The following is a 17,590-nucleotide window of genomic DNA, read 5'->3' as shown; positions in this document are numbered from 1 at the left end:
ACCTGGCCACTGAGGATGCCCAAGTCAGTGCATTCTTAGTGCCGGTCCCAAGCCCAGATAAATGGGGAGGGTTGCGTCAGGAAGGGCATCGGCGTAAAATCTTTGCCAAATCAAATATGCGGATCATAAATAAGATTTCCATACCGGATCAGTCGAGGCCAGGGATACCAATGACCGCCACTGGTACTGTTAACCAGCATGATGCTGGTGGAAACTATGCTACTGTTGGGCAAAGGAGAAGGAGAGGAAAGGCATGTTCAGAGGCAGCGAAACAGGAGGAAGGGTAGGAGTGTGGAGGTGAGAGTTGTGTAGCGCTATCTATCCCTTTTAACTGTCAAGGACAACGCTCCTGAGTTCTCTATACAACTCGGTATCCAATAAACTATTGAAGTATGCTAACTTCGCTTCTTATGTGTTTAAAGTATGTTCTAAAGGCTCTAAATGTCTTACAGTGTCATCTGGTAACTCCAACTAAAAAAGGTTGACTACCCCTTTAAGGCGCTTAAATATGGCATATGACCCCTTTAAGGCAATCTAACATGGTCTAGACACCTCAATGTGTCACCGAGTAACTTATATTAAAACGGTGGACTAGCCCTTTAAGGTTCTAAAATATGGTGTATTAGCCCTTTAAGGTTATATACTATGGTCTACACATCTCTGGGTGTCACTAGGTTACTTCCAGTAAAAAGGTGGACTAGCCCTTTAAGGTTGTAAAAATATGGTGGACGGCCCCTTTAAGGCTAACTCAACATGTCACTTACCATAGCCTAGACACCACACATGAATAATCCACACTCACACAGGTACATAGAATTATATATACAAATGGATTATGAGCAATAATTATTAGAATGAATGAAAGTAATAAGCCTCAATGGCTAACACGCATCTGCATTCATATACACACAAATGAATCAGACCAACACATTAGCATACAGCTCAACAACCCTATAACTAAGCCGGCAATAAAAATAAAAGAAAGTCAACCCCCAGTTGCAGGCCTGTTTCTTTATCGGGTATGTGGGGGCCCTAAATAGCCCTCTTCGCTCCCCTTGGGAGCCCGCACATCCAGCTTGTACTCACAAAGAATGAACGCTCCTCTTCGTCTCGCGCTTCCCACCGCAGCGCAGCAGCAAACGTCAGGCAGGCAGCCATCCTAGCTAACTGGCTAGTTAGCCGTTAGCACCATCTCACGGTCAAACCGTGCGCTCGCCTCGGCAGCACAACACGGCAACAGACGACTCCTTCTGCGTTCCTCGATGGTCGCATGAACACAACACTACACTGTAACTGATAGCGTTACTTCGCTAAACTAGAAGACGGCCCAACTCACTGTGGGGCAAGCCCCTTACCGCATCCAGTCCATTCGCGCGTCTTGCTGTGCTAGCAACGAACACCGACTGGCTAGCTCGCTCCGTAACGTCGCTGGGTCCACATATGGGACTGACGAGTAGTCAGTTTGTCTCCACAGTTCACACAAACAGTTCCCGGGATGGGTCTCGGTCAGACACCCGCACACATCACTGTTCACTAAACTTCAGTTACATTTCTCTCACCGCAAAATAGCATATAACAACTCGACATCAAACTGCTCCGTTTGGCTCACACAAGGGGCGAGTGACCTCCCTCCTCTCCCAGTTCAGTCTGCTCGCGCTGACGTTCCCCGCTGCCTTCTCAACCAATCACATTCAAGGTAAGTTATTCTCTCCACAGCCAACCAATCACAACAATGGTAAGTTTTCAACAATAAAAGTAAATGCATTTCACATTGGTAAACAACTGTTTTGCAGAACAATATCAACAATATAATATATTCATATTCAAAAGGTAAACAAAATAACAAACATAGGCCAAACTCTTATCTAATAGTGCAATCTAATATATCTAAGGCCTATAATTTAACCACAGGGTTACACCCTCCCCCTACTGAACGTGTGAATGCCCTCATTCACCTAAATCTAACTAGTAAGGTCTCTGAACATCTGAGGGTATAAACTAAGTGTGGTGCACTAACTCTTTCCTATCATGATAGTAACACCTCTGTGTACTATAGTTATAGGCTTATCTCTGGCTTTTCCTGGCTCATCATAGGTAAGTCTTACGACTGGCTTTACTGACCTCTTCGGCTTACCTACTGGTTGTCTTTGGGGACTAGCTTCCTCATCTACGCTGCTAGCTTGGCCCTCATCTATGTCAGACTCTGACTCTTGAGCTAACTCTTGAGCTAACTCTTCTTCAGACTCATTCTCCCTCTCTTCTTCTTCTTCACTTTGGTCTTCGTCATTGTTGTCATCATTTGGTTCTTCATCATTATTCTCTTCAGTTCTAGCAGCAGGAGGTTCCTCTTCCTCCTGAGGGATAACTGCTTGTTCCTGTGCAGCTCTACGCTTGTTCAGGACATCTTCCAGGTAAGTGCTGTAGGGTTTTGGTATCCGTCTCTCGTACTCAGACTCTGTAGATGAGTCGGTCGAGCCCTCTTCACTATCCTCTTCTTCTGTACTGACTGTTTGATACTGTTTGGTTTGTTGCTTCTTTCTTGTGTCGGCTCTTGTCTTTGGCTTTGGTGGTGGTCTGTGGTCGCTCTCTTCTCTTTGCATTCTGACTTGGTACCCGATAGGTAAGAGATGATCTCAGTACTATGTTCTGATTCCTCCGTGTCCATCCTCCTGCTTCACTCTGTAGACAGGTAAGTTTGGCATCTGACTCACAACCACATGAGGAATCTCTTTCCAGCGGCTTTGGAGTTTGTGCTTGCCTTTGAGTCTGAGATTCTTCACCAACACTCTGTCGCCGGGTTCCAGGGTTTGTGATCCCACCCTGCTGTCATAGGCTCTCTTGTTCCTCTAGTGTGTTTTGTCGGCTGTGGCAGAGGCCAGTTGGTATGCCTTCAGCAGATCTTCTTTGAGTCTAGCCACATAGCTTGAGTGGTGACCGACATCATAGCCATCGGGAGACGTCCCAAAACACACATCCACGGCCAGCCTTGCCTCTCTCCCGTATAGTAAGTAGTATCGCGAGTAGCCGGTTGCATCAGACCTACTGGCATTGTAGGCATGCACAACGTGGGGCACTTGCTCACTCCACCGCCTCCTCTTCTCTGGATTCAGTGTGCCTAGCATGGACAGCAGGGTACGGTTGAACCGTTCTGGTTGTGGATCTCCTTGTGGGTGGTAGGGAGAGGTTCTGGACTTTCGTATCCCCATCACTTTCAGCATTTCTCTGATTGTCTGGCTTTCGAAGTCTCGGCCTTGGTCCGAGTGGATCCTTGCTGGCAGACCATAGTTTACGAAGAACTTCTCGTTGAGAACTTTTGTGACTGTGAGCGCCTTCTGGTTCTTCGTTGGGTAGGCTTGTGCATGGCGGGTAAAGTGATCAGTGACCACTAGCACGTTGCCAATACCCTTGGAGTCTGGCTCCACGGAGAGGAAGTCTATACAGACTAAGTCCATTGGCCCATTGCTCTGGATCTGGTGGAGCGGCGCAGCTCTCTGACAGGGACTCTTCCGTGAGACACACTTCCCGCAGTTTTTGACATACTGCTCTGTCTCTCCTGCCATTCTCGGCCAGTAGAAACTTGCCTTCAGCAGGTCAGTTGTTCTCTTGATGCCTAGATGTCCCATATCGTCATGTAAGGACTTTAGCACGACACCTCTGAACACGGCAGGCAGCACCAGCTGAGAGGACTCTTCTCCTGATGGTCGCTTGCTAATGCGATTGAGTAGGCCGTCCCTCAGTTGTAATCTTCCCAGCTCCCTTTTCATCTGGCTCACATCTGGATTTGCTTCCAGATCCTCTGGCCATTGGCCGTGTTTCAGAGCTTGGATCGTCGGTCCTATCACAGGATCCTCTTTCTGTTTGGCTTTAAGCTCGGACCTGGACATCTGTCCTAGCGCACTCACATCCACGTGCGTGGGGAAGGCGTAGAGCTCAGGGACACTTTCAGGACGAGCTCCTAGCTGTTCAGCATATCTCGGAGATGTCTTTGGGGAGCTCAGAACGCTTACTCGTCGACAGATTGACTGCACTCCAGCTTGCGAGATGGTCTCCCAGTCTCTTTGCCTCTCTTCACCCCTCTCTTGCCTCGACAGCAGGTCGGCGTCGATGTTGCTTTTCCCAGGTCAGTAGCAGATGTCGAACTCATAGGTAGACAGATCGGCCAGCCACCGATGCCCTGTGGCGTTGAGCTTGGCTGTAGTAAGTACGTACGTGAGGGGATTGTTATCAGTTCGTACTGTGAATCTGGCTCCGAAAAGGTAATCATGGAACTTGTTCACCACTGCCCATTTGAGGGACAGGAACTCCAGTTGATGGATGGGATAGTTCTTCTCAGTTGCGGACAGCTTCCTGCTGGCAAACGCCACCGGCCTCAACCCCTCTGGGTACTCCTGGTACAGGACTGCTCCCAATCCCGTTAGACTGGCGTCCACATGAAGGACATAGGGCTTGTTGGGATCAGCAAACGCCAAGACGGGCGCGTGGGTGAGACAGTTGATGATCTGGACTGCTGCAGTGCAGGCCAGGTCCCATCGCTCTTCGAAGGGTTCAGACTCCTTCAGGTAGACTTTCTTGGAGTCCTTCGCAGCTCTCTTTCCGTGCTGTTTTGGGGCGTATCCTTTTGTCAGCTCGGTCAGGGGCCTGACGATGGAGGAGTAGTTGGCGATGAACCGTCTGTAGTATCCGCAGAAGCCGAGGAAGGATCGCAGAGTCTTCAGGTTAGTGGGCTGGGGCCAGGTGGTGACTGTTTCGATCTTGGCTGGATCAGTGGCGACACCGTTAGCAGATACGATGTGCCCGCAAACTTGACTTTTCTCTGGCCAAACTGACACTTGTCCAGAGCGATCTTCAGCCCCGCCTCTTGCAGCCTGTCGAGGACTTTGACGAGCCTCTCCTCATGTTCCTCCAAGGTCCTTCCGAAGACTATCAAATCATCGAGGTAGACGAGCACTTCCAGGAGATTCATGTCACCCACGGCTCTCTCCATGGGCCGCTGGAACGTGGCTGGAGCTCCGGTGATCCCCTGGGGCATTCTCTCGAATTGGTAGAACCCCAGTGGGCAGATGAACGCCGTCTTCTCCTTGTCTTCCTCCTTCATGGCGATTTGATAGTATCCGCTTCTTAGATCCAGTACGCTGAACCACTGGCTTCCGGACAGGCAGTCCAGTGCGTTGTCAATACGAGGGGTTGTGTACTGATCGGGGATGGTTCGACTGTTCAAGGTGCGGTAGTCAATGCACATCCTCACTTTCCCATTCTTCTTCCGCGCGATCACTATGGGTGATGCGTAGGGGCTTCGGGACTCCTTGATAATGCCTGCCGCTATCAGCTCTTGAATATGTCATCTCACGTCATCAATGTCAGCTGGGGCGAGGCGTCTGGACCACTCACGGAAGGGTCGCTCATCCGACATCCTGATACTGTGCTCCACACCTTTGGCCAATCCAATATCCCATTCGTGTAGGGAGAAGACATCCGCACGTTGTGTGAGCTTCGTGCGGAGTCGCTCCTTCCACTCCTGAGGTAGTGGCGAGTCACCGAAGTCAATCTCGCTGGCATCCCACTCCACTGAATTTGGTTCTTTTTTGTGGGTGGAGGTAACGACATCTGTGGCGTACACGTGACCCAGTACCGCTCCAGCAGCTATGATGGCTTCTTTGAGTGACTCATTCCGCAGCAGGACTGTGAACTGGTTGGGGTCAACGGCATAGCTGGGCACTACTATTGACATCAGTAGCACGTCGGCAGGGAGGGGTTTGGTAGGAGAGTCATCCATCATCAGGATCTCTTTCTCCACTGGCTGGGTGAACTCTACTTTTCAGCTGGCCGCACGGGCTGGCCCCAGGCGGTAGAATGAGCGAGCCTGGACCTAGCCACTTCACATATCCCACTCCCTCATCTCCATCTTCCGTATCGTGTAGCGGGAGGTTTGGTCCGGTCTTTGTCCCGGCATCCATCCCCTTGACTCCAACGGTTTGGGCGAGGTGCACACCCACTGTTTCTCCATACAGACGTGCGAGACACTTAGGTAGATTGGCCTTGGCATTGGTCCCCACAATGATTGGTGTTTGCTCTGGGCCTCTCGGTGTCAGGCAGATCAGGGCGAGCACGGAGATCGTCTCAGGGGCACCAGTGACTTTCTGGGGGAATTCCATCTCCACCAAAATGTATCCTCTGTAGGGGTAGCTGGACTCACTCAAACCCCAGATGTCTAGGCCATCTACTGGGTAGATGGGTACATCAGGTATGTACTTCCTGTACCAGCCTTCGAAGATTATGGTGACCTGAGAGCCACTGTCTAGTAGGGCAGTAGACAGATGTCCGTTCACCTTCACTGGCTCGAAGGATGGGGCTCCGATTAAGCCTGTTGGCAGGTTTGGGCCTCGCTGTACATCAACAGCACTTTTCTTGGACGTGACAGTCACATTACCAGTAGAACTATCACTGGGAGGCTTCTGGCTCGTGACTTGGCCTCTCTTCCCTGACTGGATCAGCTTCTGAATCACCTTGCTCTGGTTCTCAGCGTTTTGACATTTAACAGCTAAGTGGCCGCTTTCACCACACCGGTAACAGAAGTGTTCATCGGAGCCACTGCGAGGCCCTTGGGGCCTGTGATGTACAGGGCATGCTGTCTCCACTGTCATAACTGCTGCTTGGTTCTCTAGGGGACTGACTTGTCGGTGTGAGAGTTTAAGCTGCAGCTGCTTGACTTGCTTCTTTAGGGCTGACACTTCAGGGTCCTGCCAGTGTTCCTGTTTGGGTCTGGCAACTTTAACCTCTTCAGCGACAGAGGGGCCCTTTGTTGACATGATAGCGAACATTGACCTCAGCTCCTTGATCTCGACTTTCAGGTTCTGGATCTCGGCCTGCTTGCTATCATCATGTTTGGTGTGGATAGTCTGCACTGAGGGGTTCAGTTTACTCCGAGAGGCTTCATACTCTTCCTCACTGCGGATTTCGCTGAGCAGATCCATGAAGTTGGGAGGCTTGTCCGTCCTTTCTCTCAGTCTGAGCCGGCTGAGCATCAGATCAGCCTCAATCCCGCCTCGAAGTAGCTGCTCTACACGGGCACGGTCAGCCCAGTCGGCTGGAAGTCCACCCTTCTGCACTACTTTGGTGAGGGAACTCTCCAGGCGTCTCAGGAACTCGGACAGCTTCTCTCTGGGTTTCTGCTGTAGTAAGCGGAAGGAGAAATACAGATCTTCCCCTGACTCTGCTGTTCCGAACGCGCTCTCCAGCACTTCCAGGCACATTGCAGGACTCATGTTGGGGTCGGACACTCGCACAGCTTTGACTGTCTCCAATGCTGGCCCTTTCAGGCTTTCCATGATCCATCGCCTTTTCTCCTTGCCACTGCAGTCACTCTCTTCAACCATGAGTTGGGCTTGCTCTTGCCCACTCCAGCTGGCTCTTCACCAGCTGGAGTGGGTAGGTTTCCTGAGAAGATCCGTAGTCGCCGGAAGCCACCGCTGTCTGAGGAAGGCCTGGAGGTTTTATCGAGTAGGTCGCCGGCCACTCGTAGGAGGGCTTCAGTGATGGATAGGGGTTCGGCTGCGGGTAGAATAGTGGCGACGAAAGCCTGCAGGTCCTCTTCTGTCTTCCCCTCAGCTCGCAGTAAGGCTCTCAATTTACTATTGAAGTCTTCAACTGTAGCTTCCGGCTCCCCTACCATGACGATGGGCCACGCCTCTTGGCTTTCGATAAGTAGCACTTCAGGGGGGATGGTCTCTGACCTGACGCTCTCTCGACACTCACACAGCACCATCAGCTTCCTTAGCTTCGTACTGAACCTCCTTCCTCTAACTCGTACTCTTCCCAAACACTTGATGGTTTCCATGGCTTCTTCAACTTTGGCAGTTTCGGTATCTTCAGGTGCTAGAACCATTACTGCATGGTCCTCTTGCAGGCCCTCACCTCTGCACCAGCTCTTTAGATCACTAACTAACTCCATGTTTGCTTGTTGTCTTGTATCTCTATGTAAACTTACCAATAAAGACTCAATTCTAATTTCTTGGCTCAGGTAACTGACTAATGACTAATTTAATGACTCGGACTTAAATGTACTGGTCTTACATACAGCTAAACACATAAAAAGATCCCAGCGGTGCCTCCATTTATGTAGCGCTATCTATCTCTTTTAACTGTCAAGGACAACACTCCTGAGTTCTCTATACAACTCGGTATCCAATAAACTATTGAAGTATGCTAACTTCGCTTCTTATGTGTTTAAAGTATGTTCTAAAGGCTCTAAATGTCTTACAGTGTCATCTGGTAACTCCAACTAAAAAAGGTTGACTACCCCTTTAAGGCGCTTAAATATGGCATATGACCCCTTTAAGGCAATCTAACATGGTCTAGACACCTCAATGTGTCACCGAGTAACTTATATTAAAACGATGGACTAGCCCTTTAAGGTTCTAAAATATGGTGTATTAGCCCTTTAAGGTTATATACTATGGTCTACACATCTCTGGGTGTCACTAGGTTACTTCCAGTAAAAAGGTGGACTAGCCCTTTAAGGTTGTAAAAATATGGTGGACGGCCCCTTTAAGGCTAACTCAACATGTCACTTACCATAGCCTAGACACCACAGGAATAAACACACATGAATAATCCACACTCACACAGGTACATAGAATTATATATACAAATGGATTATGAGTAATAACTATTAGAATGAATGAAAGTAATAAGCCTCAATGGCTAACACGCATCTGCATTCATATACACACAAATGAATCAGACCAACACATTAGCACACAGCTCAACAACCCTATAACTAAGCCGGCAATAAAAATAAAAGAAAGTCAACCCCCAGTTGCAGGCCTGTTTCTTTATCGGGTACGCTGGGGCCCTAAATAGCCCTCTTCGCTCCCCTTGGGAGCCCGCACATCCAGCTTGTACTCACAAAGAATGAACGCTCCTCTTCGTCTCGCGCTTCCCACCGCAGCGCAGCAGCGAATGTCAGGCAGGCAGCCATCCTAGCTAACTGGCTAGTTAGCCGTTAGCACCATGTCACGGTCGAACCGTGCGCTCGCCTCGGCAGCACAACACGGCAACAGACGACTCCTTCTGCGTTCCTCGATGGTCGCATGAACACAACACTACACTGTAACTGATAACGTTACTTCGCTAAACTAGAAGACGGCCCGACTCACTGTGGGGCAAGCCCCTTACCGCATCCAGTCCATTCGCGCGTCTTGCCGTGCTAGCAACGAACACCGACTGGCTAGCTCGCTCCGTAACGTCGCTGGGTCCACATATGGGGCTGACGAGTAGTCAGTTTGTCTCCCCAGTCCACACAAACAGTTCCCGGGATGGGTCTCGGTCAGACACCCGCACACATCACTGTTCACTAAACTTCAATTACATTTCTCTCACCGCAAAATAGCATATAACAACTCGACATCAAGCTGCTCCGTTTGGCTCACACAAGGGACGAGAGACCTCCCTCCTCTCCCAGTTCAGTCTGCTCGCGCTGACGTTCCCCGCTGCCTTCTCAACCAATCACATTCAAGGTAAGTTATTCTCTCCACAGCCAACCAATCACAACAATGGTAAGTTTTCAACAATAAAAGTAAATGCATTTCACATTGGTAAACAACTGTTTTGCAGAACAATATCAACAATATAATATATTCATATTCAAAAGGTAAACAAAATAACAAACATAGGCCAAACTCTTATCTAATAGTGCAATATAATATATCTAAGGCCTATAATTTAACCACAGGGTTACAGTTGGAACTTTGAATGTTGGCAATATGACTGGTAAAGGGAGAGAGCTGGCTGATATGATGGAAAGAAGAAAGGTAGGCATACTGTGTGTGCAAGAGACGAGGTGGAAGGGGAGTAAGGCCAGGAGTATCAGAGGTGGGTTCAAACTCTTCTACCATGGTGTGAATGGGAGGAGAAATGGGGTAGGGGTAATTCTGAAGGAAGAATATGTCAAGAGTGTGCTGGAGGTGAAGAGAGTGTCAGACAGAGTGATGAGTATGAAGCTGGAAATTGAAGGTGTATTGCTGAATGCTATCAGTGCATATGCCCCGCAAGTTGGGTGTGAGATGGAAGAGAGAGAAGAATTCTGGAGTGAGCTGGATGGCGTGGTGGAGAGGGTACCGAAGGAGGAGAGAGTGGTGATTGGAGCGGACTTCAATGGACATGTTGGTGAAGGGAACAGAGGTGATGAGGAGGTGATGGGTAGGTATAGTGTCAAGGAGAGAAATGTGGAAGGACAGATGGTGGTGGATTTTGTGAAAAGGATGGAAATGGCTGTGGTGAATATATATTTCAAGAAGAGGGAGGAACACAGGGTGTCGGACAAGAGTGGAGGAAAGTGCACACAGGTGGACTCTATCTTATGTAGAAGTCTTGATCTAAAAGGAATTGGAGACTTCAAGGTGGTGACAGGGGAGAACGTAGCTAGGCAGCATCGGATGGTGGTCTGTCGGATGACTTTGGAGACCAAGATGAGGAAGCGAGTGAAGACACAGCCGAAGATCAAATGGTGGAAGTTGAAGAAGGAAGACTGTTGTGTAGAGTTCAGGCAGGAGTTAAATCAGGCACTGGGTGGTAGTGAAGAGTTGTCGGTTGGCTGGGCAGCCACTGCAGAAATAGTGAGGGAGACAGCTAGGAAGGTACTTGTGTGTCATCAGGACAGAGGAAGGAAAACAAGGAGACTTGGCGGTGGAATGAGGAAGTACAGCAAATTATACAAAGAAAGAGGTTGGCAAAGAAGAAGTGGGATAGTCAGAGAGATGAGGAAAGTAGACAGGAGTACAAGAAGACACAGCATAAAGCGAAAAGAGAGGTGGCAAAGGAAAAGGAAAAGGCATATGGTGAGTTGTATGCCAGATTAGACACTGAGGAAGGAGAAAAGGACTTGTACCGATTGGCTAGACAGAGGGATCGAACTAAAAAGGATGTGCAACAAGTTAGGGCGATCAAGGATAGAGATGGAAATGTGTTGACAAGCAGGGAGGATGTGCTGAGAAGGTGGAAGGAGTATTTTGAGGGGCTGATGAATGAAGAAAATGAGAGAGAGATAAGGTTGGATGATGTAGGGATAGTGAATCAGGAAGTGCAGTGGATTATTAGCAAGGAGAAAGTGAGGGCAGCTATGAAGAGGATGAAGAGTGGAAAGGCAGTTGGTCCTGATGACATACCTGTGGAGGCATGGAGATGTTTAGGAGAGATGGCAGTGGAGTTTTTAACTAGATTGTTTAACACAATCTTGGAAAGTGAGAGGATGCCTGAGGAGTGGAGAAGAAGCATACTGGTACTGATTTTCAAGAACAAGGGCAGTGTGCAGAACTGTAGCAACTACAGAGGTATAAAGTTGATGAACCACAGCATGAAGATTTGGGAAAGAGTAATAGAAGCTAGGTTAAGAGGAGAGGTGATGATTAGCGAGCAACAGTATGGTTTTATGCCGCAAAAGAGCACTGCAGCTTCAATGTTTGCTTTGAGAATGTTGATTGAGAAGTATAGAGAAGTCCAGAAGGAGTTACATTGTGTCTTTGTAGATTTAGAGAAAGCATACAACAGGGTGCTGAGATTGGAGGTGTGGTATTGTATGAGGAGGTCGGGAGTCGCGGAGAAGTAGGAGTGGTGCAGGATATGTATGAGGGAAGTGTGACAATTGTGAGGTGTGTGGTTGGAATAACAGATGGGTTCAAGGTGGAGGTGGGATTACATCAAGGATCGGCTCTGAGCCCTTTCTTGTTTGCAATGGTGATGAAAAGGTTGTCGGACAACCTTTTCAGGCAGGAGTCTCCATGTACGATAATGTTCGCGGATGACATTGTGAACTGTAGCGAGAGTAGGGTGCAGGTCGAGGAGAGCCTGGAGAGGTGGAGATATGCGCTGGAGAGAAGAGGAATGAAAGTGAGTAGGGGCAAGACGGAATACCTATGCATGAATGAGAGGGAGGACAGTGCAATGGTGAGGATGCAAGGAGTAGCGGTGACAAAGGCGTATGAGTTTAAATACTTGAGGTCAACTGTCCAAAGTAACAGGGAGTGCAGGAGAGAGGTGAAGAAGAGAGTGCAGGCAGGGTGGAGTGGGTGGAGAAGAGTGTCAGGAGTGATTTGCAACAGAAGGGTACCAACAAGAGTTAAAGGGAAGGTTTACAAGATGGTTGTGAGACCAGCTATGTTATATGGTTTGGAGACAGTAACACTGACGAAAAGACAGGAGGTGGAGCTGGAGGTGGCAGAGTTGAAGATGCAAAGATTGTCATTGGTAGTGACGAAGAAGGACAGGATTAGGAATGATTATATTAGAGGGACCGCTCAAGTTGGACGGTTTGGAGACAAAGCAAGAGAGGCAAGATTGAGATGGCTTGGACATGTGTGGAGGAGAGATGCTGGGTATACTGGGAGAAAGATGCTGAATATGGAGCTGCCAGGGAAGAGGAAGAGAAGAAGTCCAAAGAGGAGGTTTATGGATGTGGTGAAGGAAGACATGCAGATGGCTGGTGTGACAGAGGAAGATGCAGAAGACAGGAAGAGATGGAAACGGATGATCTGCTGTGGTGACCCCTAACAGGAGCAGCCAAAAGTAGTAGGAGTAGATATTGTGCGACCTGTGCTTAGAGGCAAAATACATATGCTAAGTACATGTAGACAGAAAATCTGCACAGGAGTTCAATGTAAAAGTAGGTCTTTCAGGATTTCTGCACATGAGAGATACTCTCACATCAACATTTGACATGATGTGCTCACAAGGTAATTTCTTTTATCCATTCAGATTCATGTTGGAGAAATAGGTTAGGATGAGGATTAGGGTTAGCCCGATAGGTCAACATTTCAAAGGTTGATCAGAAAACATCTTTTACTAGCAGAAATCAGTATAACACATCAGGGTGGTTACAAGAATCCTATACTTTTACTTCAGTGCTGATGGTGCGACTAAGATTTTAGGATTACTTTTGAAAATCAGTCAAACATAGGAAGCTGTGGATGAGGCTTAAAACTGAATATAAGCATCTGAAATGTACTCTGCCTTCTCTCTCTCTCTGTCATGCGCTCCCTCTCTTTACTTTAACACTTTTATTTTCTCTCTCGCTCTCTCTCTCTTTACTTTACTACTTTTACTTTTTACTCTGCCTTCTCTCTCTCTCTCTCTCTCTCTCTCTCTCTCTCTCTCTCTCTCTCTCTCTCTCTCTCTCTCTCTCTCTCTCTCTCTCTGTCTCTCTCTGTCCCTCTCTCACTCTCTCTCGCTCTCTCTCTTTACTTTACTACTTTTATTAATTCCCGTGGGGCAATTCTTTCTCTGCATTTAACCCATCCTAGCTGTGTAGCTAGGAGCAGTGGGAAGCTGTCGTGCAGCACCCGGGGACCAACTCCAGTTCGTCTTGCCATGCCTTGGTCAAGGGCACAGACAGGAGTATTAACCCTAACATGCACATATTTTTGATGGTGGGGGAAACCGGAGCACCCGAAGAAAACCCACCGCAGACACGGGGAGAACATGCAAACTCCACATAGAGGATGACCTGGGATGACCTCCCCAAGGTTGGACAACCCCAGAGTTCGAACCCAGGACCTTCTTGCTGTGAGGCGACAGCACTGACTACTGGGCCATTGTGCTGCCAATATATTACTTTATATACATTACTGTATCTACTACTACTACCACTAATACTACTTTTGGCTGCTCCCATTAGGGGTCACCACAGCGGATCATGCGTTATATTGCAGTTATGTGATACTTGACGCTAAATGAAATGGAAATTTACCAGTCACATTGGCATCCATTAATTATTTTTACACCAAGTGTGTTAATGTAGTTAACATGGGAGTGTGATTGTGTGGTTCTGGGATTAGTTTTGTATGCATATGAATATAACTCTCACAGTATACTGCACTTAATAGCCATAAGTCCTCATAAAATATTCATTTTTTTATGGATTTATTTGCTCAATTTGGTAACCACCAAGCCTAAAGGCATCACCATAACAGTAGATTGTAGAGTTAATGGATGAATATTATATATCAGAGAATGAGTGAAACTGAAATGACACATGCTCTGCTTTAGATTTTTTTTTTGTATTCCATCCATTCATCCATTATCTAAACTGCTTATCCTTCTCTCAGAGTTGCAGGATGCTGGAGCCTATCCCAGCAGTCATTGGGCGGCAGGCAGGGAGACACCATGGACAGGCCAGGCCATCACAGGGCTGACACATTCTCACACACACACACATTCACACCTAGGGACAATTTAGTACTGCTGATTCACTTGACCTGCATGTCTGAACTGTGGGAGGAAACCGGAGCACCCAGAGGAAACCCACGCAAACACAGAGAGAACATGCAAACTCCACACAGAGGACGACCCAGCCGGGATGACCCCCAGGTTGGACAACCCCAGGGCTTGAACCCAGGACCTTATTGCTGTGAGGCAACCGCACTAACCACTGTGGCACCATGCCATGCTATATCTCAGCTCATTTAGTTTGAGATATTACAACGCTACTCAGGATTTCCATTGCAGTTGTTGTGTAGCAGCCAAACAGGGCCTTAACCAACATGGCCTTGACTCACATCTTACCACCTTCGGAGGGTGTGTTGGCATTCACTTAAAATGTATTTAAACCAACGTGGTCTCTGACTAAGTTAGAATTTGCAACCCTGTGCTGAATCTCAAATGCTGTTAAACCGGGTGGATATATAACCTCAACACTTAGGGCAAACACAATGGGAAAACCTCCGTGCTAAACATTGTCACATCATTCACTCGCCCTTTTTGGTTTGTGTTTAATGACATCAGACTGGGTTTCTACATCGTTAGGGTGTGGATCCAAACCACCTCTGCAGACATGCGTGTCAGAGTTACACAAACCCAGGCCAGACGTCATATTATTGAACATTACACTCTGCATGGAATCATTTCCCAAGGTTAAAAGCACTTTTTTTCTCCCTATAAGCAATGTAATCTCTATGTACCAATGAAACATCTGTGTACATCTGTGCACATCTCTCATTTTAAGTCCTTGATTTTCTGTGTTTTGTCTGTTATCCGAAAAAGACTCGCTGAAGCTTTCTCATTATCTGGGTCTACGTATACAAGGGTGATTACTTGACTTGCCCCTTTGCCTTATTTTGTGTAAAACAAACTGATTTGATCTTGTAGTCTTCCCACTGCATTGCCGGTTGATGACGTTTCTTGTGACAAATGACTAAACAAGCTTCACTAAAAGCATCCTCCATAATCTTATAGATATAATTGACGTATTAATTCTGAGATTTCCAACTCAACTATGTTGCGTATAGAGGACTTTGTGGATCCCGGTGATACAGCGATATGATGGGATGATGATGATGTTAATGCAGCATTAAGTCACATAGATCATATACATTATCAACATTATCAACTGACACAAACAACAACATGGCCTTGGACCGTATCATTTTGCGTCTCACACATGATACAAAAAGAGTACAATGTCAATTCATTGCACAGTGATTCCTTGCCAGTTGAATCAGACTGAAGCGGTGTTCTGCAGGAGTAAATGCAAATGAATATTTAAATCATAGCCCTTTTTTCCATATAGGTTTATACACAGATAACATTAAATTGTAACCCACAGAAATTTCACTGGGGACAACAAAATGTCAGTTTAGCACAAAAATAACAAATCTTCAATATAACTATATATTGGTTTGGATTAAATCATATGGCTGTGTTGGCATTAAGAGTACAATTTCGTAAAGCTGAGGGCTCCTCCCGATGAGCTCAATGTCTAAGGCGACGCCAAACTAAATCTCTTCTGTGGTGGAAAACAAAATAGGTACTCCAAGACAAACAGTACTCTTTGAAGGGTAATTCTGATATTTTTAAACATGGGCCCTATTTTTCCATCATTTGGGGTCTAAGTTAGCCTAGGAACCAGACGAATCTGCAGCTCAAGTTTTACATTTGCTCTGGCATATACATCGCCTCCTTCTCATTCCTACAGATTTTCAGCTGACCTGGCCCGGGTCGGTCCGATCACAACCGTTTATGTAATATGGGGCGGGTTTGATACGATGGCGTACAGCCTTATCCCCCCCACACCACCACCCGCATTCCAGGAACTCTGCCTCTAATTGGCTAGTACTCGTCGTCTTCGTTGGTTAGGTCGGTAAAGCTTTTGTTAATAAGAAAGATGCGTTTTTATACTTCCGACAGAATTTGGTAAAGGTTTAAGCGCTACTGTTATGTATGCACACATCGACAGTGCTGCATTTGATTTGGTGCTGTTCTATTGTGCTGGGATCGATTGGTGATGCCTGCGGGCTCTGGGTTGTTTGATCGGGTCTGCCTTTGATGCTGTGTCAGACTAAATAAAGAATGCCACGGAGAGGTTGTGTCGAGCGACAGCGCTGTGTCCTGACGTGATTTCTAAACTTAATATTGGCGACGAGGATGGCTGATATCTCCCTCCCACCACCTGCCCCCTTCCTGGCATTACCTGGCGAGCCTCCGGTACCATGGACTCGCTGGCTACATAGTTTTGAAAATTACATCATCGCCTCAGGGCTCGACGACGTGAGCCAGGCTAGGAAGACGGCTCTGTTGATACACTGCTTGGGAGCAGAGGGTCATCGTGTGCTCGGGACTCTGGGGAACGTCACAAGCTTTGCCGACGCTGTGGGACTTATGAGCACCCATTTCGCTGCTCCACAGAGTGCCCTCCTTCGGCGATTTATATTCCGTCAGCGACACCAACTGCCTGGTGAGTCTGTGCAGCAGTACGTAGCTAATTTGCGAGGGCTAGCTAGCTCATGCAAGTTTGGCGCGCTTCAGGACGAGATGGTTCGCGACCAGCTAATCGAACACACCAACAACGCAAAGGTGCGTGAGACTCTCCTGCTGGAAAAAGACGGTCTGCTGCTGTCCACAGCAATTACCATCGCACTACAGGTTGAGGTAGCAGCTGAGTGTGCTGCTATGCTAAATACACAGCAAGTGGCCACCTCCAGTCAAGCTGCCAACGACTCCTCCCTCTACTCACGGCTGCCCCTCGGGACGCAACCCAGCCAGAGCGAGGCGGGCGCCGACTCCACTGGGGACGTCTTGCAACTGCAACGACGGCGTTCTCGGCCCCGCCCTCAACAGTCCTGTGGTAACTGTGGATCTCGGTCTCATGTTTCAAGGGCTCAGAACTGCCCTGCCCGTGGCCAGACATGCCGTAGCTGCGGTAAGCACAATCACTTTGCCAACGTCTGTCGATCTTCCCCGGCTGGGTCAGAGGGCCACACCCCCCAGTCTTCAACCGCCGTCATTCACAAGGTGAGCTCTGCGCCAGTGTCATTCAAATCATGCACAGTCAACATTAATGATGTGTGCATCCCCCTGCTGTTGGACACCGGTGCAAGTGTGTCTCTCCTGAATGTTGATACCTACAGTCAATTTTTCGGTTCACTGCCACTGTCCGCACCCTCAGCTGTCCTCTGTGGGTATGGTGACTCCAAAATCGATCTGGTTGGCTCTCTCCAACTGACTGTCCGCTATGGAACCAAGCTGGTGCCTAATGCAGTTTTTCATGTGGCACGCCGTGGGGCCAACCTGATGGGCCTGGACCTGTTCTCCGCTCTGGGGTTCT

This window comes from Lampris incognitus, chromosome 2 (genome assembly GCF_029633865.1).
Source record: "Lampris incognitus isolate fLamInc1 chromosome 2, fLamInc1.hap2, whole genome shotgun sequence".
NCBI lineage: Eukaryota > Metazoa > Chordata > Actinopteri > Lampriformes > Lampridae > Lampris > Lampris incognitus.
This window is presented reverse-complemented; position numbering follows the sequence as displayed.